The sequence below is a fragment of the Lissotriton helveticus genome, chromosome 4_1, assembly GCF_964261635.1.
Source record: "Lissotriton helveticus chromosome 4_1, aLisHel1.1, whole genome shotgun sequence".
Taxonomy (NCBI): Eukaryota; Metazoa; Chordata; class Amphibia; order Caudata; family Salamandridae; genus Lissotriton; species Lissotriton helveticus.
In genome coordinates, this window is record NC_136063.1 from 247,168,873 (window position 1) to 247,195,535 (window position 26,663).

Below are 26,663 nucleotides of genomic sequence, written 5' to 3' on the forward strand. Positions count from 1 at the left end.
GATAGGTATCCAAAGTACTGATCCAGTTCAAAAACTGTTCCAAAGCTGTTTCATTATCCTTCCAAATTAAGAGGATGTCGTCAATATACCTCCTCCATAGGCCTATGGAGGAGGAAAAAGGGTTGTTTGATGGTAAAATGTGTCTAGATTCGAAATCATACACATACAACCCCGCTACGCTTGGAGCAAATGTACTGCCCATCGAGGTTCCCGTGGTTTGCAGGTATAGTTTGTCCTTGTGCTCGAAATAGTTCTCCTTGAGAGCTATCGTCGCACACTGGATTATGAAGGACTTAGGCGTTTGGTAATCCCAGACGGTGGAGTCTAGTGCTGTTGCCAGAACTTTCAGGGTTTCATCTTGGGGAATGCTTGTATATAAGCTCTTGATATCGAGCGTTACTAGGATGACTGATTCTGCCTCAAAAGTGATATTTTCAAGTTGTTGTAGCAAATTCTTTGTGTCCTTGAGATATGTGGTACTTTTTTGTATCAGAGGTGTAAGATAATGGTCACAAAAAGTTGACAGAGGTTCCAGGAGGGACCCAATGCCCGACACTATGGGTCTCCCTGGTGGTGGTGTTTTGTTCTTGTGAGTTTTGGGTAAAGTGTAAAAGTACGGAATAGTTGTGCCGCCTGCCATCAGGAAGGATGCCTCATTTTTAGAGATGTACTCGTTTTCTTCTGCTTCTTTCACCATGTTGTGGATCCGAGTTCTCAGTTCCGGAGTCGGATCTTCCCTCAGAAGGGTATAGTTGGTCTCATTATTGAGTAGATCCATACAGACTTTCTCATAGTCTGGGGTATTTTGAATGACGATACCCCCTCCCTTATCTGCAGGTTTTATCGTAATTCCTCTATCATTTTTGAGGTTTGTGAGAGCTTGGTATTCCGCAGCAGAGAAGTTCTTAAAAGGTGTAGGCGTCATTGAACACGGCTTGTTCGAAAGCTACAATTTCTGCTGGGATTGTATGTGGTGGTGGGTTGAATGTTGATTTTAACCTCAGATTGGTATCGGATGTGGGTACATCGTAACTCGAGTCTTGTTTAGACTCAAAAAAAGCCTTTAGTTTTAGCTTCCTAAAAAATTACGCTAGCTCGCAATGGAGCTTGAATTTGTCTGGTCTGGCAGTGGGAGCGAAACCTAGACCTCGCTCTAGGACCTTGGATTCTATAGTGGTTAGAGTTTTGTTTGAAAGATTCGTTATCAGACTCCCTGGGCACTTGTGCCTGGTGTCGGGTTTTGCTCCTGGTATGGTTCCCTACTGGGTCCTCTGTTTCCCATGTGACATGCTGGTTGCCTTGTCGGTTGTTTCTTCTCCTGCCCCTGCCCCTGCCGCCTCTCTCTAAAAAAGGCATCTGATGTTGGTTTTGGAGGAATTGGGGTTGCATATAAGGATTCCAACCCATCATGTGGAAGGGTGGTGGTTGTTGGAAAATTAGCGGAGGCTGGCCATTACCCGGTGTCCCAAAGGTAGGCCAATTTTGTTGCTGGTTATGGTAGTTGGATCTACCTCTGCCTCCTCTGCGACCTCTTTGTTTTTGGCTTTGGTTGCTTGATGTGCTGCTATTTGAAGAGTTACTATCCGAATCCACTGAAGTATTAAGCTCTTTCCGTGGGGCAGTATAGTCTGGCTCTGAGTATGGATACACTTTCTTGTATTCAAATTTCTTTAAATCTTTCTGGAATTTAGTAACTTTGGACTGCATTAAAGATTCTTTGTACTCTGCAAGGTCCTTGTTGATCTCATCCAGTTTTCTCTTGTAGCCTGTTATTGTGGTCTTAAAGTGTGACTCTGTCTGTTGGATTTGTATCATTAAGGTTTCTGATAGTCTCAAGGCTGTCTTAATGATTAAGACCAACCAGTCTCGAGTGCAGTGCCATGCTATCATGGCCTATTCCTTTCGGAATGTTGCGTCATTCAAAAATATTCTAGGGGCATTGGTAACCAGTAAACCCCTAGGTGCCGTGTTTGTAGTCAGGTATTGCTTCAGTATTGTACCATGTAGAATGGTCCTTATCCGCTCTCTTTTTTGTTCCGTGAGTTTTTCCCATTCTGAGGTGTGGGAGATAGCTTGGGATATTACAGGATCTGCAAAGATGTTGGGATCTGATAGTAATTCATCCACCTCCGCATCAGTGAATGTGAGCCCAACATTGGCCATTTTTGCCAGAGACAAGAAAAGATCAACACCAGAGAAGAGTTTTTCAGTGTTGACCTGGGTGTAAGCTCTCACAGCTGTGCGCTGCTAAATATTATGAAACAATCAGAAAGAGAGAGGGTGTAAGACACTCTAATTCCCCCAGGTTATGTATACAAAACAAAAGAAGAGTGTCAAGTGCACTGGTATCTTCATGAAGACACAGCGGCAAAGACTGTGGAGGACTGTGAGAAGATGTGCGAAAAAACCCTTTTCATTAACATATTGGAAATCTTGGGGTTTTTTTTTGGAAGCCCTCACTCACCAACCTGGTTGGTGACATGCTTCATCATCGGGCCCACCAGGAGAAGCCGAGTGCCTCCCTGGTGTGCTGCAACGCCAGATTACTGCGGAGCTGATTTTTGTGACAATGGTGTGAAAAGTGATGTTAAAAATGTCTAAAACTGTACCAATCACAATGATTTATTTATTGGTCAGTTGAGACATGGTTATCAAAGGATATGTGTGGAAAAACTACCGCAGATTATGATGGGAGTTTCCACTTAAAGTGGGGTCAACATGTTTCTGCCCTTCCTAAGTGTAAGAATTACGTGGGCATTACTCTGATGTTCACTTCTTTTTTTCACTTTCTTTTGAACTTCTTTTTCTTCTTTTCCCAGTTCTGCACTCCTAATGAAGTGCTCTTGTTAAGGAAATCTACTTAACAATTTGGGTAATCTCAGCAATAAACAGAGCACAAACTAGGAAGGAAGGACATTGGATGACACCAAGCATTTAATTTGGCTGTCCACTATCCGATTATTGTACCTCAACCGAGCTCGATCCATTTATCCCCTCTTTCTTCCATCCGATTCTTTCAATGGTGGGCTGTCCTAGTACCACCACATGTTCAACAGTGGAAAGATGTTTGCAGCTGAAGGTAAAATGTCATTGTGCTGTTGTAGCGCTCCCCGTGCTTTAATACGAGGTCGTTTTCAGTGTCTTTATTGTAATTTTCCATCAACAAATGTTGCTCCAGTCTACTGCCATACTTCTTAATCGCTTTTACTTCTGAGGCACAGAGCTGGCCCCAATAATCTTACCCTCCATTTTCTGCTTAATTAATTCCTATTGTAAACATTACTGGAATGGTTACGTTGAAACGTATTGAAGCATGCAAATAACAGTTTATTTAATGCTCCAGATAAGAGTTTGACAAATCTAACACGCGTTCTATAGATTAGAGAACGTGTTGCGATTAAAGACTTTTGAACATGCTGCTACCACAGATTAAGGTGACCAGACATTCTGGATTTCCCGGTTTTTAGGAGACTCTCCCGGCATCCTGACGCTTTACTTAATTTTCAATACGTGTCCCGGTTTTTGGGAGAAAGGACAAGCAATTCTGCAGAGCAGAATTCAAACTATAATCGCCTCTTAACAGCCCCCTCGTAAGTGGTTTGAGCTTTTATCTGTTTCTTTCAAGCTGCACAGGAGGTCAGCTGCCTGATGGAAGCAGAGGGAAGACAGAGTGGGGAGGAGGGCTGGGGGCTCAGGGTGCGGCCCTGCCACCGTTAATGTTATATAAATGTAGCCTTGTAAATAAATGCGTGTGCTTTTACAAGGCTACACAAAAATCATATGGGTGACCACTTATTAAAGAACCACAGAAGGCTATAGTCCTACTTTTATGTCTGCCCTGTCCTGGTTTTTGCTTTCAAAATGTAGTCACCCTACCACAGATCCCATTAAAAAGTGCATGAAACAATGGAGGCATGTATTTCATTTAGGGGTAGCCAGTGATAGTAGCTGCTACCTCCCCTTTGGTATCCTTGCCCCTGTCGGCCCCGGGGGAAGCGAAGGTCGCAGGCCAGTCTTCCCCTGAGATGATTTGTGCAGGGCCAATAGGAAAGGGTGGGGGATAAGCAAATTGAGGGGTGGGTTTTAGGTAGGGTATAAAGCTTTAAGAAGAGGAGTATCCGGCCTCTTCCTGAAACCTGAACACCACTGGCGGGGAGACAGGTTTTTTAGGCCTCCCACTCACCCTACATGTTGTAGGAGAAAGGGGTGGTAAATACCTTGTTGCCCGTTACCAGTTTAGGATGGGTTGCAGGTTGTAGGCGGTGTTTTTGGGGGTGGTGTGTCACATAAGGGTATATCCATCCCTGGGGGGGAGGAAGAACGAACTGGAAACTGATGGCGGTGCACGGGATGCGAGAAGCAAGGGAAGGGTCTTTAAGGAGGATGTTTGAAGGGCGAGTGAACGAAAGTTTGAGTAGATGGAAAGAGGTCAGTGATTGAGAGGGGGAAGAGTGGAACAAATGATATGGTCTTACGGGGCACGTGGAAGCGGGTGAGTGGTGAATGGTGTGGGGAGAATGGAACTGACTGGTTTATGTCAATGACTCATAATTTTTAATTTATTGTTAATGTTAATACATTTCATTAGTGTGTGAGCAACTTTGTACTAATAAATGGCCTTTTATGCTATCACGACAGTATGGAGTGTGGTTATTGCACAATGGCCGTATAACTCTTGGGCTCCAGAGTTACGAATGGGGTTGCAAGAACAGGAAGCAAACTAGGGTCTATGAACAATGTCGGTCCTGTGTAGTTTCTATTCTGTGTTCTTCCCCTACAATCCAATAGGATAAAGACAGCTGTTTAGTGTCTTATTCCCCAATTTATTAAGGCTTTGTGCATGGGCAAAGCAGGTGCAAAGTCTCACAATCGTATTTGCTATCCATCAAAAAAAGTGTTTTGCATAGGAAAGGTGCCTTTTTTATGAGCACAAAAACGCCTTTGCGCTGCTTTGCATCTGTTTGCATTATAAAGGCATCACTGGAGTGTTACTGCGTTAGTGCATGTGGATTAGTGCAACCACCGATAGGTTTTTCTTTTTTTCAATTTCTTTTGCTATATTATTTCAAGATGGTTTACTTCTTTTTAAAGTATTCTTCGATGACATTTGGCTTGAGATTCTTTGCCCTAGTCCTTGACAACCACACAGCTGCAGCCAAGTACTTTTCAGGGGTCAAGTTGAAAAACAGATAAGGTTTTGTTTTTGGGTAAAAGCGCCCATGTCACACTTTCTCTCTAATGTTGGCCGCGCACCTATCTTTAGAAGCGGCATGTCTAAAGAAAGGTGCACAGCCTTCAAGAATGTGAAAGCGGCGCTAGTAAGCAAATGAATGAATGAATAAATAAGTAAGTAAGCGCGGCTGCTATACTTAAATCGGATATCGCAGCTAAAATAAAGACATTTGAAAAAAATCGCACATGTGCGCCCGCAAATAATAAATAAATTAAAAGCCGAAGGCATACTGCGAGTTAGCATGTGGAATAGGGCTAAATCATTTAATAAAATAGTGCTCACAGCCAAGATAAAGCCGAACTTGTAACAAGAGAAGGAAAAGGCCCAGCCGTTATGGGAGGTAACAGATGCAGGCGTGGCGGTACCAAAGAGGGTACTTACAAGCCTAATAATGAATCGCAAGACAGCATTTAGTAAAGACAATAACGCAAGCCAATAAAAAATATGGGCGGAGATTGGGAGGGGCGTCAAGTTCATACTACACTACTGCATGCCTCGCGGCAGCGCATGCGCTGCCCAGGCTTGACCTTTAAACACCCAATGTTGCACGTCCAGTGATTCATTACTGTGCTCTCTTAAAGGGGCTGATGGGTCTACCATACTAAATAAAGCGACCTAAAACATGCTACCTAGGTAGTGATCTCATGTGAAAACCAGACAAGACCTTCATTCATAACTCTTTAGAGAAGACGTCTCTGATGGAAGAGCCTTCACACTAGCAATGTATGCATCAGTGTAATGTCACACTAATGCTTGCAGTTGATTGAGGGAAATGAGCAGTAGTGAGTTGTGTGGCACGCAATGGAGAAGTTATAATGCATTTGATATTACACTTGCCACTGAAGGATCTATGTCAAGACACTAACTCAAATTGATCTGCCTGCCTATCGATGCCTGTGTGACTCTGTCTGCAATCAATGCTGCCATCTCTGCCTACTTGTTGCTCCCTCTCAGCCATTTCCTCTTTGCCTTTTTAGGCCCAGATCACCAACTCAAAAGTTAAAAAGCCATAACTCTCCTAAGGATTGGATAATACCACATTTCAAACAGCTTTCCAAGTTCATATGGATTCATAGAGAATTCCAGGAAGTTAGAAAATCATCAGCTGTAGATTTCCTGGAGCGTCTCAATGCATAACATTTATTTGTGGAATTTCCATCATAAAGAGAAATCTGCATGAAGACACTTAACAGGAGTCTGCTTTTGCACCGAACCTTCTTTCTCCAGTGAGAACATAATTTTTTCACCATGGAGAAACTCTTTTCTCTTGTACCCCCATTAAATGTGGGGTGTCCCCTCCCACCTCTCTCTCACTTGAAATGCACTTATTCCTGCCTTCCGGGCGAGCCAATATATGTGAGTTTCTGAGATGGAAAACCACCGTACAAGAGCACCAGAATGTTACAGTTGTACTACCGTTGTAGGGTGACATCATCACATTGCAATCACTATTCTTTCATCTGCAAGTGGGCCATATTGCTGTATTGGTGAATGTTCCATGTCCAAAAGTTAATTTAAAGAAAGTAAAATGTAAGTAATTCTTAATCTGCAAATCAGAATGAGGAAGTCAGCATCTAAGAGAAGGGCTGGATTGCAGCAAATAGCTAAATACATTGTCACCCCATCTAAATGAGTAAAACAACATGTCATAGTTCAGATTTGGCCCTTTTGTCTTTGGGGAAAAAGCATCTTGTAAAAAAGTATTTTCTACCAGTGACTAATGGGACAAATGCGAAACAATACATTGATAATATTGTAAGAAAATAACAAGCATTGGCAATGCCAATTGGTCTGGTGTTAAAAGAATGTTTTCTGGTAATGTGAAGTAGTAACAGTAGATCGCTTGGGAATAGGTATGTATTAATGTAGAAGCAAATATCTGTAGAATAATATTGATGTAGGTATAAAGCTTAGGTGACAGTTGCCTTGTCAACCACAACTAACAAGCATTTGCAATGCAATAGGTCTCACACTTGCGAGAGTTCAGGCTAATGGCATTGCAAATGACAATCCCTTTTATTTATGTTTTAATAAATAGCACATAAATAAAAGGCATTGTCATGTACAATGCCAATAGCCCAAACTCTTGTAAATGCGAGACCTACTCAAAGAAGCAGGCGCCATTGTCCCGGGATGCTTAGAAAGTGAAAGAACACATGGCATGCTGAATGTTGCAGGAAAGCATGTCGTGCCTCCAGGAAGAGAAACGCATTAAAGAAAATAGTGCTTACTGACAAAAAATAGTCACCTTGTAACAACCCAAGTAAAAGGGCCAGTCCTCATCGGAGGAAAGGAATGAAAACAGGGAGTCATTAAAAAGGGCCTAACAAACCGCTTAAAGAATCAGAAGCCAGCATTTACGAAGGATAATGACACAAGCCAATACAAATATGGGCGGAGAATGGGTGGGGTTTCTAGTCCGTGCTCCAGTACCACATGGCGCGCAGAGCAGTGCATGCACTGCCCAGGCTCGACCTAAAAATCCAGGTAGGTTAAGGACTGCCCATCTCTAAACTGTGCTGCAGCCAGAGAAAAACAATATAAATTAACTAGTTATCTTAGGCAATTTCATAGCATGTGTGTACCCTTGAAAGTTCAACTCAGGCAGCTGGATGAATAAACAAAATGATCACAGGTGTATGGACTGCAAGCACTTTTTTTGAAAAAGCACAGAGGGCAAGTATTTTTGTAGAGGAAGCACACACAAATTCTGCCCAAACAAAACATGTACTCCTGGCTCCTAACATGTGGAGGTAGCCAATGTCCGTCCCGTGGTGTTCTCATGATAAAAAGAGCCCTGTTACAATATTTGAATGACAACATAACAAAAGAAAATAAATCATAGCTTTTCTAATTAGGTTTTAGTTGGCGGAGCCCAAGTTTGGAAGAGAGTGCAATGACATAATTTTAAAAAGTCTGAGATTTTAACAAACACCCACTCCATTTTCCAATAAAGTTACTTGTTTCGTGAACTTGTTCTCCTTTTTGATTAGTAGCACATGTTTAAAATGTAAAACCAGCAATCATAACTTGGAAAAAAATTCAGCTTATTTGTAGTCTAATTGAGTTCTTGCCAAATATTATTAACATTTCGGCAAAATATCAGGAAATCTGCATAAAGTGAAGTGATTTCTAATTTCTTTACATAAATCGTTATATCCAACTGTAAATTCAAATAATATCACGTTCTAAGTGTGTGTAGAATAACGGAACCGTTTATATATTTAACTATGTAACTGATTAGTATTGATTGTAACTATTGACAGCTTTCATTTCTCTCCAAGTCACAGTAGATCAGCACAGACATGGACAATTTGCTTCAGTCATATTGTGATTCTAGCTGACATCTGTATCATGTGTTGCTTGTAGGCAGGGCCACTAGAATTATATGGCAAGGTTGACTTGACATATATGGCCAGCAAAGACACATTTTGTAGCATAATGCACCATACTTTGTAGCAATAATACTATATTATTTTATAATTTTTTAACATTGTCTGGGCAAAGATTTCACTTTATGAAGTATTAGTTCAACACCTAAAAGCAATTAGCAACTGGAAGATGACCAGTTAATAATTGCAGAGGGGCTGCCACTGTGCAGCAACAGGAGGCAGTGTTTGAACTAACTTTTGGCCGATGTTATCAACAATATTTTGTAAAATCTGCAAATTATGCAGCAGATTATGTGTTATATGCCCAAGTGTGGCAAATCCAAAATTTTGCAGAAAATGGAATGGCTGCAGAATTGCATAATTCCAGTGAATGTACCTATAGGGTGAAATAAATTCTAACTTTTCTATGTCAATAGAAAGTTTGATTTTATTAAGCAGTTAATTTACACAGGACAGCAGCAAAAGGGATGGCCTTCTGAAGCTTAAAATAAGGTGCTATTATTATCCATTCCAGCCAGTGCTTAGTTTGTAAAAGAGTGCTGTCGCCCTCGTCCGGAGGCTACAGCAGCTTGCACCACTCATTCCCCATACCAGCTTCTTTGACCTTACCAACACAACTACTAACCATCACACTCCTAAAAGTATGAACATTCATACTATTCCTGACGCCCAACGCTATATGAATAGTTTGGGTGGCAGGTATTAGCCCTTTTTAATGTATATTGAACAATTAAATGAATGTGGTGCTCATTTCTAAATTAGACAGACAGTGCAACCATGTGGCAAATGTTTTATTAGTACCGGGGTTACCTAGTGCCAGTGTTGAGCAATGGACACTGCCGGCTCTTATCAAGCACTGATTCCAGCAGTACCCACTTCATCATCATCAAAATATATTTTGCCCTTTTAGTATTCACACCTTTGGTCTAGGTGTTTTAACTAATGTCATCATTACTGCAGCAGGTACTCAAGTCACTGAGCTACCTACTGAAATCTCAATAACTGGTTCATTCGACTGGACTCAGTTTTATGCCATCTTCATTGCTATGTAGAGCCCGATTACAAGTATAGGTAGTATTTATCACACCAGATAAATAACAATACCGACTATTACGAGTTGATAGGGAACGAAATGCAGAGAGAATGTGGCCTAACTGCTAGGGCGGTTGAACTCGAAGCCAGGGAACCAGGTTCGAGTCTTGGCAGGGGCGCTCAACATTTGGTGATTCTGGGCAAATCACTTAATCTCCCTGTGCCGAACAAAAATGAATGCGTCTGTCTGTAACATAACTGGTGCTCATGTAAAGCTCTCTGATACCTTTGGGTCTAGTTAGCGCTATTTAAAACTTCACAAAAAAAAAATGAAGATTTTTGTGTCTAACGCACCACAATCCACACGATACAGTAAATACCATATGGTTTTCTTCCATTAAATTTCAGCAAGTTTGATCTGCCAAAAGTTAATTAAGGTTGAGTTATTTATCAGATGCATTAAATAACTAACCACTTGTACTTCTGAACCGTGCGTAATTATTGGTTTACATACATGTCGAAATATACAGACTACCTCATAATGAGGGCCATAGGCTTTTACAAAATGCAACTGATCTCCATCACTGGGTCACACAAATCACTCATAGTTACTCCCAATGATATGCTGCTCAAGTTGCCCAGTGCACAACAAAAAGCCTTAACATGTATTGTTTTAATCCTACAAATTCCATTCATGTAAAAGATTAATCAAATTATTCAGGTCAGACCATCATTGATTCAAACAACCATGTTCTATCATGTAAGTCTTGTGCCTAACTTTTTGTGTAAAGCAAACACAAGGATATGATGGATGGAGCCTGAAAACTTTTCAGACACTCGACCCCAGTCAAAGATCTGGGTTGAATGCATCATTGTTCTTTAGCTCACTTTGCCACTCCAGTTCAGACACAGCCATATGCAAATCAGTCCTGACCCTGTGCCTCATGGGAACTGTCCAGCCCGAACTGCCCAGCCAGGTCTTCCCTGAACCGGAAAAAAGCATCCTGGGTCTGAACTGGGGTGGCGAAGTGAGCTAAAGAACGATGATGGATTCAACCCAGATCTGTGACTGGGGGTGCTTGTATTTAAATGTTTGTGTAAGCAATTGAAAGATTTGGATCATTCCTCATATGTACTTGGTCAGATTCAATTCTCTTCGGGAAATGTCCTTCGTCAGGGGCCATTTAACATAGCAAAGTTCTCTTACAGGATCATATCTTAAACCCGAAACAGAAAGATAACCTAGTTATTGATACAACCTTCACCAATGAAGAAGCCCAAAAAAATCTAAGCTTTGATAAGTTAAACCGCTTAAAACAACCAGCCGAAGTTCAAGGCACCTTGAAAAAGAGTTACCAGCAACTGGAATATTTTCTCAAAAGAGAGGTCAATTAAAGACTCCATGCCACTGCTCTGTCCCAATATTCAAAATATCTTCATAACCAACACTTTGCGAGCATAATAAATCTGTTATTGAATACCGTATGTTATTCCCAACAAATGTCCATTAGATCTTGTATTGCTGTTAATTAAGGAACTCTAAAAATCTTGGAAAAAGAAAGAAAACCCACCAGAAAATTCTCTCTTGTCTTGCAAATGGACATCAATTGATGACAAAACCATTTGAGATCATAATAAGTATGAATCATTACACAAGGGAAACAAACTAAGGAAAATACGAACATTTATCTGGCATAATATTGAGTACAAAATTCTCCGGGTCTCTTCTGCACAATTTCATAGGCCACAGTGCCACAGGTAAGGGAGTGTTTATATAGCTATGACGTGAAACCTAAAATGTAAGGAATCCTTCAAACATCTTATATATAATTGACATCCAGCATGGAATAAATATACGATATTTTCTATGAAATGGTGAATCTGATAAGAAAATTGTGTTTTAAAGCAACTCATTAATAGAGATGTCAGTAAGCACATAACTCTAAAAACTTGAACAAGTTGTCTTTTTACATGCTATTACTTATCAACATTCTGTTGAGATAATAATAGTCATGTATTTAAATAAATTATTTTGTAAATGAAACATACAGCTGTTTAGGTCTCGCTAACGAACACAGCGCATGAGCTGCTTCGCTTGCAAAACTATTGCTGCTGCTTTCTCTCCCGAAGGGAGACAGGAGATGTGCACGCGTATGGACAGGAGATGTGCACTCCGTACGCGTGCACATCTCCTGTCCCCGGAGGCTGGCAGCGCACACATCGCGCACTTTCAGATTCCCACCCCCTGAGAATGTTCTTCCATTCACTTCCTAAATGCCAGTTTGCACATTTATGTATGTATTTATGTGATTTACATGCCCCCAACCAGACTAATGGCTTAACGAGAGGATGCGGCTGAAGCTGGGGAACCAGGCTCCCGTCTGGCAGGAGATTCAAGCATCCTGTGATTCTGGGCAAATCACTGAATCTCCCCATGCCTAAAATGAATGTGTTTGGCTGTAATACAACTGGTGCTCACGTACAGCACGCTAATACCTTCGGGTCGAATTCGCGATATATAAAACTGCAAAGATGAAAAGTGTCCCCTGACCGTCAAGGGACATGTCCTACATTCACAGTGTGGTAGTAAAAACAGCCATATTTGGGTCCGGGGGCCGCGGCACTGCACCCATTATGTTTTGAGTAACTTCGCCACAATGAAGTCTTCAGGCGCCACCAGTGCGTGGTCCAGGATATGGCAACTATGTACAGGGAGGCTGTCTTTCATCTCTTCCATGGTGTGGGGGCACTGCCCGACTTGAAAGGTGGGATTAGAGCCCGGCCTCTGTTTCTACCTGTGCAAAACATTGTCTCTATTTAAATCTTTATACGTTAGAATGTATGTATAATTCTCGGGTTTTTTGGCATTGAGTGCATACGTTTTCTCGTGCTTAAAACAGGGCCCTCTAAAGAAAGGTATGCAATTTACATCCGGATTGCATTTCCTGGTGTGACAAGCCTCAAGCAGGGGGCTCCCGACGTCCCATCCTTTGTTAATCAGGCCCCTGAAGATGGCCTCTAGGCGCTACTTTCAGCTTTATTTCCTGCACTAGTTTCTCCTGGGGTTGAGGTGAGGTCGCAGGGTGGGGAGCTATTAAAGTGATTGCTAATTGTGGGATGTTCTTAGAGGGGACAGGACAGGGTGCTCACTGTCCCCAGTTAATGCCTGGTTGCAAAGTGGAGGAGCGGGGCATTAATGCCGCATGAGTGCGCTGTTTCACCAACAGGTGTGCGCACCCAGGCAGGAACCCAGGGCAGATGGAAATTGAGATCAGGGCTGGGGCCTATCCAGGGAGCAGGGCACAATCAGGTGGCAAGATCAAACCTTCCTCCTCTTAAACTCCTCACCCTCTTCTTCACAGTGGCCTTCTCCCACAACCCTTTTACCTTCCACCTCTCCCCTCTCTCAGGCATTTGTTTCTTGCTCCCCCATGTCCCACCTGCCTACTTTACATGCTTGTGTGAGTCATGGTGCACATTATGTATGACTTATGTCTTCAAGCACTCTAATATCATATGCTACTACCCAACTCATCATACTTCATTCATTGACTCAGAAAAATGAATATCTTCGATGGCTCTGCTTTCATACACACACAACTCTTCAGCACGCATTTTCTTGTTCCCTTCAAATGCTTTTATTTTGCTCTTCTGTGGTCTCAATTACTCTCTTTCTTCTTTTTTGTTTTTCTACATCCTCATGTTCTATGTTACTTTTCTGTAAATTTAATTTGTTCTTCTGGAGCTTACTTATTTTTATATCTTTACTTCTTTTTTTTCTCATCTTACCCTTAAACCCCTTCTCTCTTTAAATTCTCTTGTCTATTCGATCCCCTCCGGTCTCCTGTTCTCTTTACCTGACGTTCTCCTCTTTCACGAGGTCTTTTCTGTTTATAAACAAATATGGGGTAATTTACTAATATTTACTGGAGCGCTTCTGCAAAACTATACAAAGCACTTACGTTGATTCACGCACCACTTTAAAAGCTGCAGGTGCAACGCAAAATTGTGCAGCGTAACCCTTAGTAAAAAAAACACGTTATTCTGCTTCTTGCTCTCTTGCCTACTCCTCCCCTTTGCCTCCTTACAAGACTCTAGAATTTTCCCCTCACCCCCTCCTCCCCGTTTGTCTCTATACAAACTCCAGTATTTCCCACTTACAATCAGCCCACACTGCCATTGCCATTTACAATGGCAATAGCTCAAACTCTTGCAGATGCGAGACCTATTGCATTGCAAATGCTTGTTGTTACACTGGGTGTAACCATGCGTATTGTTATTACATCAACGCCGTTAGTTAAAGAAGACAAGTGTAAAATGAAATTCGCAGTCTACCAACATGATGTTCTGTAGATGAAATATGCAATATACTGTTGTGAAAACAGCACTGTTGTTCGAACAGATGACAAACCAACATTATAATACATTACATTTTATCATCAAATTGTGGAGTGATGTCTACATTTATGTTTGAATGTACCTCTATGAAGCTAATTTTTGGTTGTCTATTTGAAGGTGAAAGTAAGGAGTGTAGAATATTTAATTTTTAGTGAGTGCAACAAAAATGCCCCCAGAGAAAAAAATTTACATTTGTCAACAAGCATTTTGAATGCCATAAGCTCACATTTGCCAGAGCTATTGGCATTGTAACTGAGAATGCCTTTTATTTAGGTGTTTTTAAAACCAACACACATATACATTTTCATTTCTAATGGCAATAGCTCAAATACTCGCTAATGCGAGACCACTTTTATAGTGGTCACGCCCCTTTCTTTAGACACTGCTCGCCGTATTCAGGTTCAGCGAGTTGAGTCTAATGAAAGGGGCATTGCCACCATTAAAGTGAAAGCACGCCATGGGGCGCTTTTACCAACAACAAAAAAACATTTGTTTGTAAACAATGGTATGATGGGCTTTCACTGGTAAAAAAAAAAGTTTTGTAGCACAGCCGCTAAAGTTAAAGCAGACCACGCTGACAAATTAAATAAAGCACGGACGCTATACTTAAAGCGGACCCGCTGCTAATGTAAATAAAGAAACGCAGCCGCTATAGTTGACATGGAACGCCATTAGTAATTTAAATAAAAGCGGGCGGTGTGCTGCATGTAAGAAAGCCTGTAGTGGGTGGAATAGAGTCAAATAATTGAAGAAAATAGTGCTCACAGCCTAGATAAAGCAAACGATGTAACAACACAAGTAAAATGTCCAGTCCTTATGGGGGGGGTTAAAAATGCAGACAAGGCGGTACCAAGGAGGGACTACTAAGCCTATTTTTGAATGAAAAGCAATGATTTAGAAAGGACAGTAACAGGAGCCAATTGAAAAGATGGGTGGGGAAATGGGCGGAGCTTCAAGTCCCTATCTGAATCCAGCATGCCTCGCAGAGCAGCTCATGCGCTGCCCAGGCTCGTCCTAAATATGTAAAAGAATCATTGACACATTTAACGGTGTTCAAGGCTCACCAGTATAATGCAGCAGTAGCTGTTACTGAACCAACATATCCAGTTGTGCGCTCGAAACAAGAATCTGTTCCCACGTATTCTTCAAGTGGAGTAGAGCTGCAGGGGTTGCCAAGGACAAACATCCACCCAGAGCCACTGAAATTATGCAATTTTGCGACAGCAATGATTTTAGCATAATTGTAGCTTTTAGCAAAATGGGAGTATTAATTAACACAGGCAAATTAGGAGCTCGCCAGGTATCGTGATGTGTACAAAACAGATATAGTGCTTGCGGTGACTAATTCAAACACACTCATGGGTATCCTGATTGAGAATGCCAAATGCAAGGTTTCCAAACTCCAGGCAGAGATTACACTCCTTGAAAGGGAAATCAGGGATTTAGACCTTAAGGAAGCAACCGAAAAAAACTATGTAATTATGAATGATATTGTACTGAAACATCAAAATGATAACAAAGAAAGGAAAGCCAGAAAGCTCAGACGTGATGAAATAGATTATAAGGAGGGCAGAATTTTTACTTTCACGAAGAAGTATGACCAGTGTCTTCAGGCTGGCCAGGATAGAGACAAGCCAAATAGTTCAGAGACAATTTGAATCTCTTTTAGTTCCACCTCTCGGAGTGCCCCCCTCACCAGCGACAGTGAGGCCGATAACAATGCGTGCACATCGAGTGAGGCAAGACAAGGGAATTCCTCTTTTTTTAAGGGAGATACAGAGGATTCAAAAGGGCAACAGAGCACCACCCGGAAGAGGAGATCATGACATAAGACCAGTAGATACAAAAGAGCAGGGCAAGGAAGACGACAAAGTGAAATTGAGATCGGGAGATGAGAGGAACAAGTAAGTAGTGCAGAGAAGGGGGTGGAGATTATCAATCTTTCCTCTAAGACACTCATTAATGATATAATTTCCCTTTTGGAGAAAGGTTTAAGCTACAACCCTAAGGATGAGGGTGACATATGTGGTTTCAAATTTGATCTCTTTAAATTTGTGAGAAGTCTTAAATTTAAGAAATTCTTCAGCAATAATCACGTGCCGAATAAAGGAAATACGAACATTCCGACTGGCTTTTTATCAGATGTGCTTAGTATACAGGATGTGCATGATACACATTTACTTTTATCTCATATAGACACTGAGCATACACCACACCACATGGACATATTCTTAGAAGAACTAAATGTGGACATGGATTACACACTAGCGAGTGGCTTGAAAAACAAATCCAAATGGACACCAACTCTACTGGGTAGCAACTCAATTGACACATTTTACAAACTAGTTTTGGACGACGACAGACAGATTTAGTGACAGGAGACTCATCAATAGAACCAGACACCATGATAATCTCCTATCTGGAGAACGTATAGCTCTCAACACACTAGACACTGACAATGAGATCATAATCAGAGAGGCAGGAAAAGGGGGCAACGTCGTAGTGATGAACAAGGTCGACTACAACCAAGAGATCTTGACACAACTTAACGATGAAACATGTTATGAGAGTTTAACTTACAAACCTATAGGACCTTTGACACTTAAGATTAATGAGAGTTTAATTTACATTCCTATAGGACGTTTGACACTTAAAATTAATAAACATCTCACAGGGTGGCATACTGCAGGTCTTATTGACGAAGATGAACAGATGTACTTGAGAGTGTTTAGACTAAATTTCCTGTGTCTTTACACTCTACCAAAAGTCCATAAACATTTACCTTTTGTCCCCGGTAGACCTATTGTCTCGGGGATAGGGGGACCCACAGAATGACATCCTGTATATGTATATCTTTTTCTTGGACCTTTGGTTCAGAATCTCCCTTTCTACATTAGGGTTACGAAGCATTATTATAAGCACTCTTACGGATTTCAACTGTGAGCAAGGCATGATACTCATTGGACGTTGTGTCCCTTTACACGAATATCAAACCAGATCTTGGTTTGAGGGTGACCCAACAACATTTACATAAAAGATGAGCAACACAGTGGCAGCACACCAATATGCTCATGGCGATGATGGAACTGATTCAAGACAACAATGTCTTTCTGTTTGAGAAACAATGGTACAGGCAGAGAAGGGGTGTCGCTATGGGTTCAAAATTTTCACCATCTTTTGCAAACCTTTTCATGGGCAGCCTAGAGGAACAAGCATTTGCAATGCAATAGGTCTCGCATTATTTAAATTTGAGCTATTAGCATTGTAAATGGCAATTGTTTTTTGCTTTGTGCTATAGTTTTTTTTTTTACATAAAAAGCTACATATAAAATATGTTTTATTCAAGTTATTTATGCAGTATCTAAATTTTGTTTGCATAAAAGAGTACAATAATATCTTAGTAAAAAAGTCAAATATTTTAATGGTAATTCACCAAATGTTCATTTATGTGTTGGTTTTGAAAATAGCGAAATTAATAGCTTTGTCATTTACAATGCCAATAGTTATAACTTTCGCAAATGTGACACCTATAGCATTTGTAATGCAACATTTGTATTTACGTGCACATTAGGCTAAAAGTTTGCCCTGGTACCGTCTGCGCTTTTACGTTTGTGTTTATTCATTGGATGTACTCATTCTGAGTAAACTTTTAAGTTTGCCTTGTATATTTTTTATTATGAATCACAAACTCACGTGTCGCCGAATGCAGTAAAACACCCACGCTGGTAACTACCACGCAGGCTGGTGGAAGCCACGCTCCGTCTGTAAAGGAATAAGTCAAATGTAATTTTTTTCAATTTTCCTTACCCAAGCCTACACTCACTCTTCTCTAAGCAAGTATGTGCCTTCTGATGGAGGGGCATTTATTAAACTCCTGCCTAGATTAGCATAACTCCTTCTGTACAGGACTGTTTAACTGTTAACGTGAAGTCCAATCTGAAGACCCAGGTTGCTCTGTGTAGCGAAAGAGTGTCTTTGCTCAGTAGGGGTACAGATTCAATGGAGGCAGGCTTACTACCATGGTTCTTGAGTGTGAGTGAGTGAAACGAGGTGTGCGCTGGAGGAAGCGCTCGGTCCATCCCAGAGGTATCAATGTATGAGCAGCATATGTGAGAACTGCGGTGGGTGAAAGGTGGTCTGTTCTGAAGGAACCGATCGGTACACCCCAGGTTTATCTAGGTACAGGCTGCATGCCTTACCTCAAAGTTGCTGGAGCGACAACAGTGGTGGATGAAATGTGGTGTGTGTTGAAGGAAGCGCTCAGTAACCCCAACCCCCCCCTCCCTCCCTCCCCTTCCTCCCCTCCCCAACCCCACCCCCGCCGGATTATCACGGTACCGGCAGCAAGCTTTGTTCTGAGGGCGCTGGCTTGAGGACAGTGGTGGGTGAAAGGAGGTCTGTGCTGGAGGAAGAAACACTCTGAGGAGTGTCAGCAGGCCGGGTCCAGGTACAAGGCCCATACAAACGCGCTGTCACGTCCGAGTTCACAGCCTGAATGGCTACACTAAGTAAACTTTAAGGTGAAATTACATTTACATGTCCGGGCTTTGGGGCTTTGCACAGACAGACGTCGTCTGCTCTCAAACAAAACCGCACGAGATTTCAAACGTTACCTCAGTGGAAGAGATCTACACACTCTTATAATTGGCAGAGCTCTCGCTACCCCGCGACGGTGCTTTTCTGTGAGCAGTTGTGCTCCTAGTTGATGCATCCATGTGTTTGTTGTAATTCACCTAGATTATGCCCTCATGTGTCTGTGCTGTAACAGGGCAGGGCAGATGCCTCCCTTTCTTTGCGTCCTGCTGCCCAGTACACGAATATTAATTATATTGACTGGTGATGCCCGCCTGCGCCACCGTCATACGGCAGGGCTCATCTGCGCTGCTAGGGGTGCTGCTAGGAGTGATCCCGGCTAGGAGTTGGTGGTTTGCTGTTCAGGCCTGTCGCAGTGACGCTGGCCTTGGAAATCCAGTTTCCCGATCCATCGTGCTTCTTTTGAATATTTGCCCAGGACTAAAGTGCGCATAGGTAGCCAGCATCTAAAGAATCTGTGCCTCCTTAGAGTATGTGTATATTCTCTGTATGGTAACATTATATTTACAAATGGGATTCCCCATGCTCTCACCCCCCCCACCGCAAAATGCATGTCTTTAAGAGCATCGCATGTCCTTATCAGAACGTAGAGGTCAATGCTGTTTTAAGTGTTCACCACATGGAACTTTCTTTACAAGCAGCACCAATGATCCGAGTGTAGACTGCAACAAAATGGATCAGAAACATCCAACATCTATAAATGCAACTAAATCCCATTCTAACTATAACTGCAAGTTAACAGTGCCTATGCACGTGCCAGCCAGCTCCACAGATCTCTTCACAGCATTCATTTCATGAATGTGACGTTAATCCTCGAAGAATGAGACCTGCAACAACTAGAGCTGTGGAATATGCGAAAAAAAGATGCAAGTATAACTGTTCTAGGATGTGTAACGCCTCTGGTGATAACAGAGAAGGCTCCAAGAATTTAAAATGCCTCGGGATTTTAATACAACAAAACACACACAATACTAATCTCTGCGCTCCGCCACAATCCCGTCTGAGAGAACGCAGCGCCAATGGACATGGTGACATGGCGGCGTTGTTTGGCTAAAACAGAACAACAAGAAGCCGTGAGCGTGCACACTCCCGAACTTCCGGTTTTGGGATGTGCACGCTCACGGCTGTCGTGGGGCGGGACTTCCGTCTTTACGAGAAGCCCGCGCCCACGGAGTGGATGGCCAGAGGACCGGTGGCAGCTGAGGCCGCTGATGCGGTAAGTGGGGCATAGTGGGGGGCGGTGTGTGTGTGTGTGTGTGTGCGTGACTGTGTGTGTGTGTGTGTGTGTGCGTGTGCGTGCGTGTGTCTGCGCATCTGTCTGTGTGTGTGTCTGTGTGTATGCCTGTGCCTGCAAGGCATTATGGGCTGCGCCGCATATTAAATGAGCGGCTCTCCCGCTGCTCCGGGGAGAGCCACGCTGGCGCTTCGCCGCTTCCTGGGCCATAGATGGGGGGGCTCTGTGTGTAGGTGCGGCGGCGACGGGGGGTGTGTGTGCCTGTGTATGGATGTGTATGTGCGCATGCGTGAGTGGCGGTGTGGCTGTGTATGTGCGCATGCGTGAATGTTGGTGCGCGTGCAAGCAGCTGAATCCAGCCGGGGAGAAGCGCGTGACAGTTTTTTGTCCGTCATTCCCCCGTGTCAGCTCGCTATAAGTCTCCAGCCCTGGACGCATCCTTCGGATGCGAATTCCAGGGCGAGACCTAAAAATGGATTGGGGGCCGTAAAGGCAGCCTTTTCAATGATTCCATCATTTTTTGGGGTCGCTATATCGACGACTGTCTTTTAATCTGGTCTGACGCACATGCCAAACTTGAATAGTTCTGTACGTACCTTAACACAAACACCTATGACATAAAATGTACTTATCTGATCAGTGAGGTTAAAATCACCCTCTTATATGTAGAACTGTACATCAAAGAGAACACTTTACACACAGTCGCCTTTTTCGCAAAGACACTGCTTGGAACTCTATCCTTCATGCCACTAGTGCACGTCCACCACACCAGATTCAAGCTATCCCGTACGGTGAATTCACTAGAGGCAGAAGGAACTGCAGCAGGGATGAGGATTTTGAGGTTTGTCTTTCAGCAATGAAATCTAGATTCAAGAACAGAGGATACACACAAACTAATTTAGCGAAAGTCGAGACCAGAATCAGAAAAGTGCGAGACTCTGAGAGAAAAGGTACACAATACCGATTTCAGACATCCAGTGAGACTCATTACAGACTTCAACGTTCTTAGTGGTGTTTTGGTTAAAAGTCTTTTACAAGCACTGGAAGTTATTAACAACCGATGGATCCCTGGATGACCATATCACCAGGTGACCACAAATCACACACAAAAGGGGTAGAACTTTGATAACAAGACTTAGCCCTAGAATTCCAAGAATGCAGAAGAATGTTACTTGGATTACACAACACTCGCTAGTTTTTCATAAATGCGGCTCCTGCGGCATGTGCAGATGGGCTGCACATGCCGCAGATTAGGGCCAGTAAAAGAATTTACTGGCCCTAATAAAAACTGTCATCAGATTCAATATTAATTGCAACACAAAATGTGTGATTTATGTGTTGGAATGTGTCTGCAAACGTCAATACGTGGGTAGTACCATAAGAACCCTTAGCGAAAGAATTGGGGAGCATGCAAGAGCTCTCTAACAGCAAGATTCTAGATACCCTATTGCGTTACACATATTGGAATGTTATCCAGCATACTGTCGCTGATTGCCACTTATAATTTTGGTGACAGCCTCGCTCAAAAGTTTTCCTTATAGAATTCCTCTTTTACTATGTTTTTTGTGTGTCTTGAAACTTCACCGTCAAACACGATCCTATCTCTTATTCCTCTGTACCTATCATTTTAGTTTATATTTGTTTTCTAGTTTTGTCCTCCACTCTCGATTCCTTGAGGATAACCTGCACATTGGTTGAGGGTACAGGTGTACTGTCACGGGATCATACATCATAAACAGCGTTTTTTTCCTACATACGGACTTTGCCTTTTTTGCCTGTTAAACTCTAATGGGCCCAGCTTTATGTATAAAAAAACACACACAACGAGCACAACATGTGACCGTTATTGCATTTCTCGCCTCATCCGACAATCAAGGTGCATGTTCTAGTTCTCATGACTTGGCACGTACTTAAATGCATCCGGTACAGAACGCGTTCCTGGTAGTGTGTGGACTTCAAAGTGTACTCGCTGAAGGGAAATATATAATAGGTTTCTGATCAGGCACCACATAGACTTGTTTTAGGCTGTTACATCCGTTTTAGGTATCTTTACTGTTATGGTTGCCTTGATTATTTCCACAGTCTGTTTTGCGGCTCACATCGCCCTCCTTTTAAATTTCCTGCTGTGCACACTATGGCACCTCATTGATTTGAGCTTATGATCCACTAATGCTTTGACGTGAAGGTAAGGGCCTTGATTTTTGATGGATGGCACTGATAGATCAAGCTTACTGTTGGTATACATACAGAATTAGTAACAGTAATGGGGTTTGTTACTTTTTATACTCATGACATAATTTTATTGGATCAGACTGATTGGACCATTTATGACCTGCCGGGTCAGAATTATCACCAGTGTTTAGGTGAGACTTCTGCTAATCCAGTATTCATATTAAGACTTATAGCTGTTTATATAGTTGCATTTTATTTTTGGAGTTTCAGCTGATTAGGAAATGTGCTTCTAGTTTCAGGTCGATTACACCATTTCATTTTTTACAGGTAGGCCCTATTTTTTACCGTCATATTGTTTTACCAGTCCAACACAATTGACTGTTACATAGAGTAGCACGTATTTTGCTTAGGCTTTATTAAGTCCCAACTTATGCATATCTGCCCTCACTCTTGAGTCATATTCATCCCTTTTCAGGTAATCCTACAAGTGGTAATTTACCAAAAAATACTTTCATACTTTTACATATGTCCACATTTTCATTCAAATTAATGTTGAATATGCTCATTAAGTCATTACTGCTGTCATTTTTTTGGAAGTATGTTTAAGGTTCCCACATGGTGACATTGGTTTTCACCTTCTTAGATCTTGGCGCATTTCCCCACAACTGGGTATGTACCAGTCACACCTTTTTGATCTTTTGGGGAGTGGCTCACTAATACTGCATACTCAGAAGGATGTGAGATCCATTTTGTATTGTTTCTAGCCATGAAGAAGTCGAGGGTTATCACCCAAATGACGAAACACGTGTTGACTGGACTTTGTGTTGTCATTTGAATAAAAACAAAAAGAACACTTCAAGAGACACTACTTGCCTCCATCTTTTCACCTTCAAACTTTTGAACTTTCGTTTAACCCGCATGCGTGTGCATAGGAATTGACATTATATAATTGTAGGTGTGTCGCATTTGCCACATAGTCCATCATCTGGAGCATTATCTGCAGGTTTTCGCAATAAAATAAAATAGTTTCCTGGGTCAAACAGTTCAAAAGTTAGTTAAAGGACTGTGACACGTGTTGCTGCGCAGTGGAAGGCCCGCTGGTCACCTTTCTGTGCCTTATTGCTATAGTTGGGTTTGAAACAGGCACTAATGAGGTAGAACTAATGCCCAGATAGTATTAACAAGCTTGTAAATGAAAAAATAATAAAGTATTACTATCCCTAAATCAGCAGCTTTATGTGCCTTTTCTTGTCGCATAATTTACTCAACCCTGCTGCATAATTTGACCATCCCCTGCCGCATAATTCCAGTGTCCCTTATAAGCAATAAATGGGAACAAATCTTTGTAATGTTGAGTAAACAATAAACGCCCCAACTTCTGGTCGAAGCACCACAAAGACCTTTCATAACTGTTTAACAGGAGACCGCAGAATCACAGAAAAAAAAACAAATGAGCATACACATTTACTCAGAGGGCGACTCATGTTTCACTTTAAACATGATTTTATCAGTTAAATGGTGACACCTCTCAAAGATTCTTAATAAACACCGACCTCTTTCGCCCTGTTTGGAGCTGACCAGTTTCATGATTCTTCGCTTGCTCGTGTGATGGATAAATATTTGCAGCGTGCAACATGATAGGTAGTTAGCAGGTAAAAAAGGAAGAAAATCTGTATTGCGCAGCAGAAAGGAGCAATCGCGTGAGAATGAGGATTTCCAATAAAGTACCATCAAATATGCTCAGTGAATCCTTGGCTGTCCTTGGCTCTTGTCGGGCAAATCTTGTTTTTCGGTGTATGCTATATAAATACTTCTACATTAAAATACAGCATCACCACGACTTTATCCATAACAAAAGAAAAGTGTACACCAGCATTATCCCATCAGGGTTATCCAATCAACCCTTTTTACAACCCAACAACGCTCTTGGAACTGTTGCAATGTCTACCTCCCATTATAATGTCAATCCAGAAAAAACTGATTCGGGCTGTGTATAATTTAGTAGAACAGCCTCTACTCTGTGTGTTTACCCTGGATCACCTCACCCGTCTTGTCGTGCCAACAAAGTACTCCGCGCTGGTTTGTACTGTGGCTTTTTACTGGAGCCAGGAGACACAGCCTGATGTCCCATGCGCCAGGTTGTCACTGGGTTCCTATCGGTCAATCCATTTTAGATCCTTTCCGGTGTTGTGTAATATGTGGTATCCGAAAAGTGCTCTTCGGCACTTTTCGGAAATGAAACTCAGCCCGGGCAGGTTCAGACAGAAGCAGTTGATCACTGCTCGGGCTGAGTGCAGGGATACACGATTCAACAGGAAGCCAAACTCGGCTCTGGCAATAAATAATCAGAAACTTTTACACATAGCTGCCAAGGTTTCAGATTGCTTATGTGTGACATTTTCATAATTTCAGTCTTATTATGAGTGACATTCAGTGCTTATGAGTGACACTTTCTCGCGAGCAAAATCAAGCAATAAAGATGTAAAAATAGCCTTGACAATCACCCCTCTCAACAATACACTCAGTGTCAGACGTTACAAAGCTCCAATTTTTACCTGATTCAGACTTGCAGTGTGCATAATCTAGTGCTTTCAGTCGCATACGGGACATTGTAGCAGTAGAATACAGACGTCACAGACCACCATTGGCACAACTAGGAAAAAATGTAGTGACTATAAATCAATCAAATAATTAATGCAAAAGAATGCTTTTCTCTTTTATTTTGCTTAATTTGCAAGGTCAGCTCTTCACCACTTAAGCTGCAGAAGCATGCAGGAATTGAAGGGTGTGTCTGAGCCAATGTTGGACTGGCATATAGGTCAATTAGGCAGTGCCCAAAGGCCTGGTCTCCTAGGTCAGCGTGTGCGCTGTGTTTTAGGTCTCGCCTGTCGATGCGCATGCGCATCGAGCAAGCGAGACTATGGGGGTGAGAGAGCGCAAACTGACCTAAATGTATGAGTACATCACACTTACCTGTAGTAAGCACAAATCATGAGGAGAAATGCCATGAGTGCTAATAGTATCTGTAATTATATTCTGAATGTATAGCTAATGTAGAGATTTAAGTAGAAGTGGAACTAATACAGAAATGTGTGATACTATATGATTTTAGTAGATGTGATTATTTCTGAATTCATGTCGTATAGCTGTTAAAATGTAAGATGGTATGTGGTTAAACGCAGAATGTGGTAGGCCTCAGGGCCAGAGCTAAAAGGGAAGGTGTTTCTTTTCACGACATAGATTGTATTAATGTTTTGGTCATTGCATTAAATGGGCCATGATTTTTAGAGATGTTTACTGAATAATAGAATAAGAGTATTAACATGCTTTAATTAATGAAGAAGTTGAATGCTATAATCATGATGAGAAATATTGTAGGCCTGAAATGTTTTAACATTGATTTACACGTACATGTCTGGGCCAAGAAATGTTGCAAGCCTTTTTGGAAGTCTATGAGAGTTGGGTTCTTGGCTGCAGATGTCTGTCTGCAAGGAAAGGGGGGATCCAATTATAAATGAATGAATAGAGGTCTGTTCAGTAGACGGCCCAGACATGGAGGAGGGTTCCGGAATGTTTAAGGGGTATCAGCGGGCCGGAGAAGAGTCTGAGAAGCAAGGTCAACTCTAACGTATGAGGCCCAATACAAAGCATCATGGAAAAAGCCAGAAGCTACACCACGTGAGGGGCGTCTCGCAAGGGGCGTCTCAAATGTTGTTGACTGTTTTGTATTAGGGACAGCACCCCTGGGTGGGGTTAGAGCAGATAACTGAGGACCCTTTAGAGAGCGGATGGGTAGGCAGAGAGGGGTCATGACTGGAGAACTATAGGTTTTCACCAAGAGACTTAGAGTGAGTGACTTCCCTTGGGGGTTATTCACTGCTGACACCTTTGTTAGGTTGGGACTTGGTTAAGTAGGGATACCATCTAGAGCAGGGTAGGGACAGCCTAACCTGTGCGTTTTCTTCCAACTTAAATGAAGGAGAGATATGCGTCAATGCTGATAGCTTTATTATTCTTAGAACTTGTGTTAGTGATTTCCGTTGCTCGTCTGAGGGCTTTCCGAGAGCACATGTATGTAATTGGACCTGTGTATCTCGTGAATCTCATTCTGAGATGCCTGTATTTGCAGCTTATCATATCCTTACAATAAACTTTTGAAAGCTAGAAGTTGTTTGTGATCTTTGGGAGCAGAGTCCTTTATTGGGTGAACTGGTTTGGTAACAGGGGCACTTTCTTCCTCCAAGACAGGCAACAAAGGTTCAGTCGACCCGATCGAGGTTTGGATCAATAGTGATGAGGTATCGATCAAAATCTCGCCCTTCCAGTTGGTAGCTATAGAGGATGGTTGCCTTCTTGAGGACGGTGACCTAGGCCAGGTTAGCTTACCCCAAGGCCCCTAGAGATCGATGATCGGAAGAACAGCCCGCTGAAGAAGATCCGGATGACGTGAGACAGAAAAGGCAGCAGTATCGGTCGAGAGTGAGTATAAAGGGTTATGCGTGTTAGATTGCGGTGTTTTGTATTGTATCTATGTTGTAATGTCTGGCGGAGTTGAATGTCTGTAGAGTGACTGTGGAACAGGTTGTGAGCGCGCGCAACCGGTGGAAAT

General features: G+C 42.2%; 1 protein-coding gene and 1 long non-coding RNA gene across 19 annotated transcripts in view; one reads left to right on the forward strand and one right to left on the reverse strand.

Moving 5' to 3' along the window:
• Positions 1-26,663, reverse strand: part of LOC144828501 (uncharacterized) — a 2,902,672-nt gene that overhangs the window by 2,658,644 nt on the left and 217,365 nt on the right. For all 17 annotated transcript variants that reach the window (XR_013610467.1, XR_013610466.1, XR_013610460.1 and 14 more), the window contains exon 3: positions 17,749-17,817. This is a non-coding gene — a long non-coding RNA (uncharacterized LOC144828501). The remainder of the gene's footprint in view (positions 1-17,748; positions 17,818-26,663) is intronic.
• LOC144828499 (CMP-N-acetylneuraminate-beta-galactosamide-alpha-2,3-sialyltransferase 1-like) overlaps positions 1-26,663 on the forward strand; it is a 381,835-nt gene that overhangs the window by 56,389 nt on the left and 298,783 nt on the right. The window lies entirely within an intron of this gene.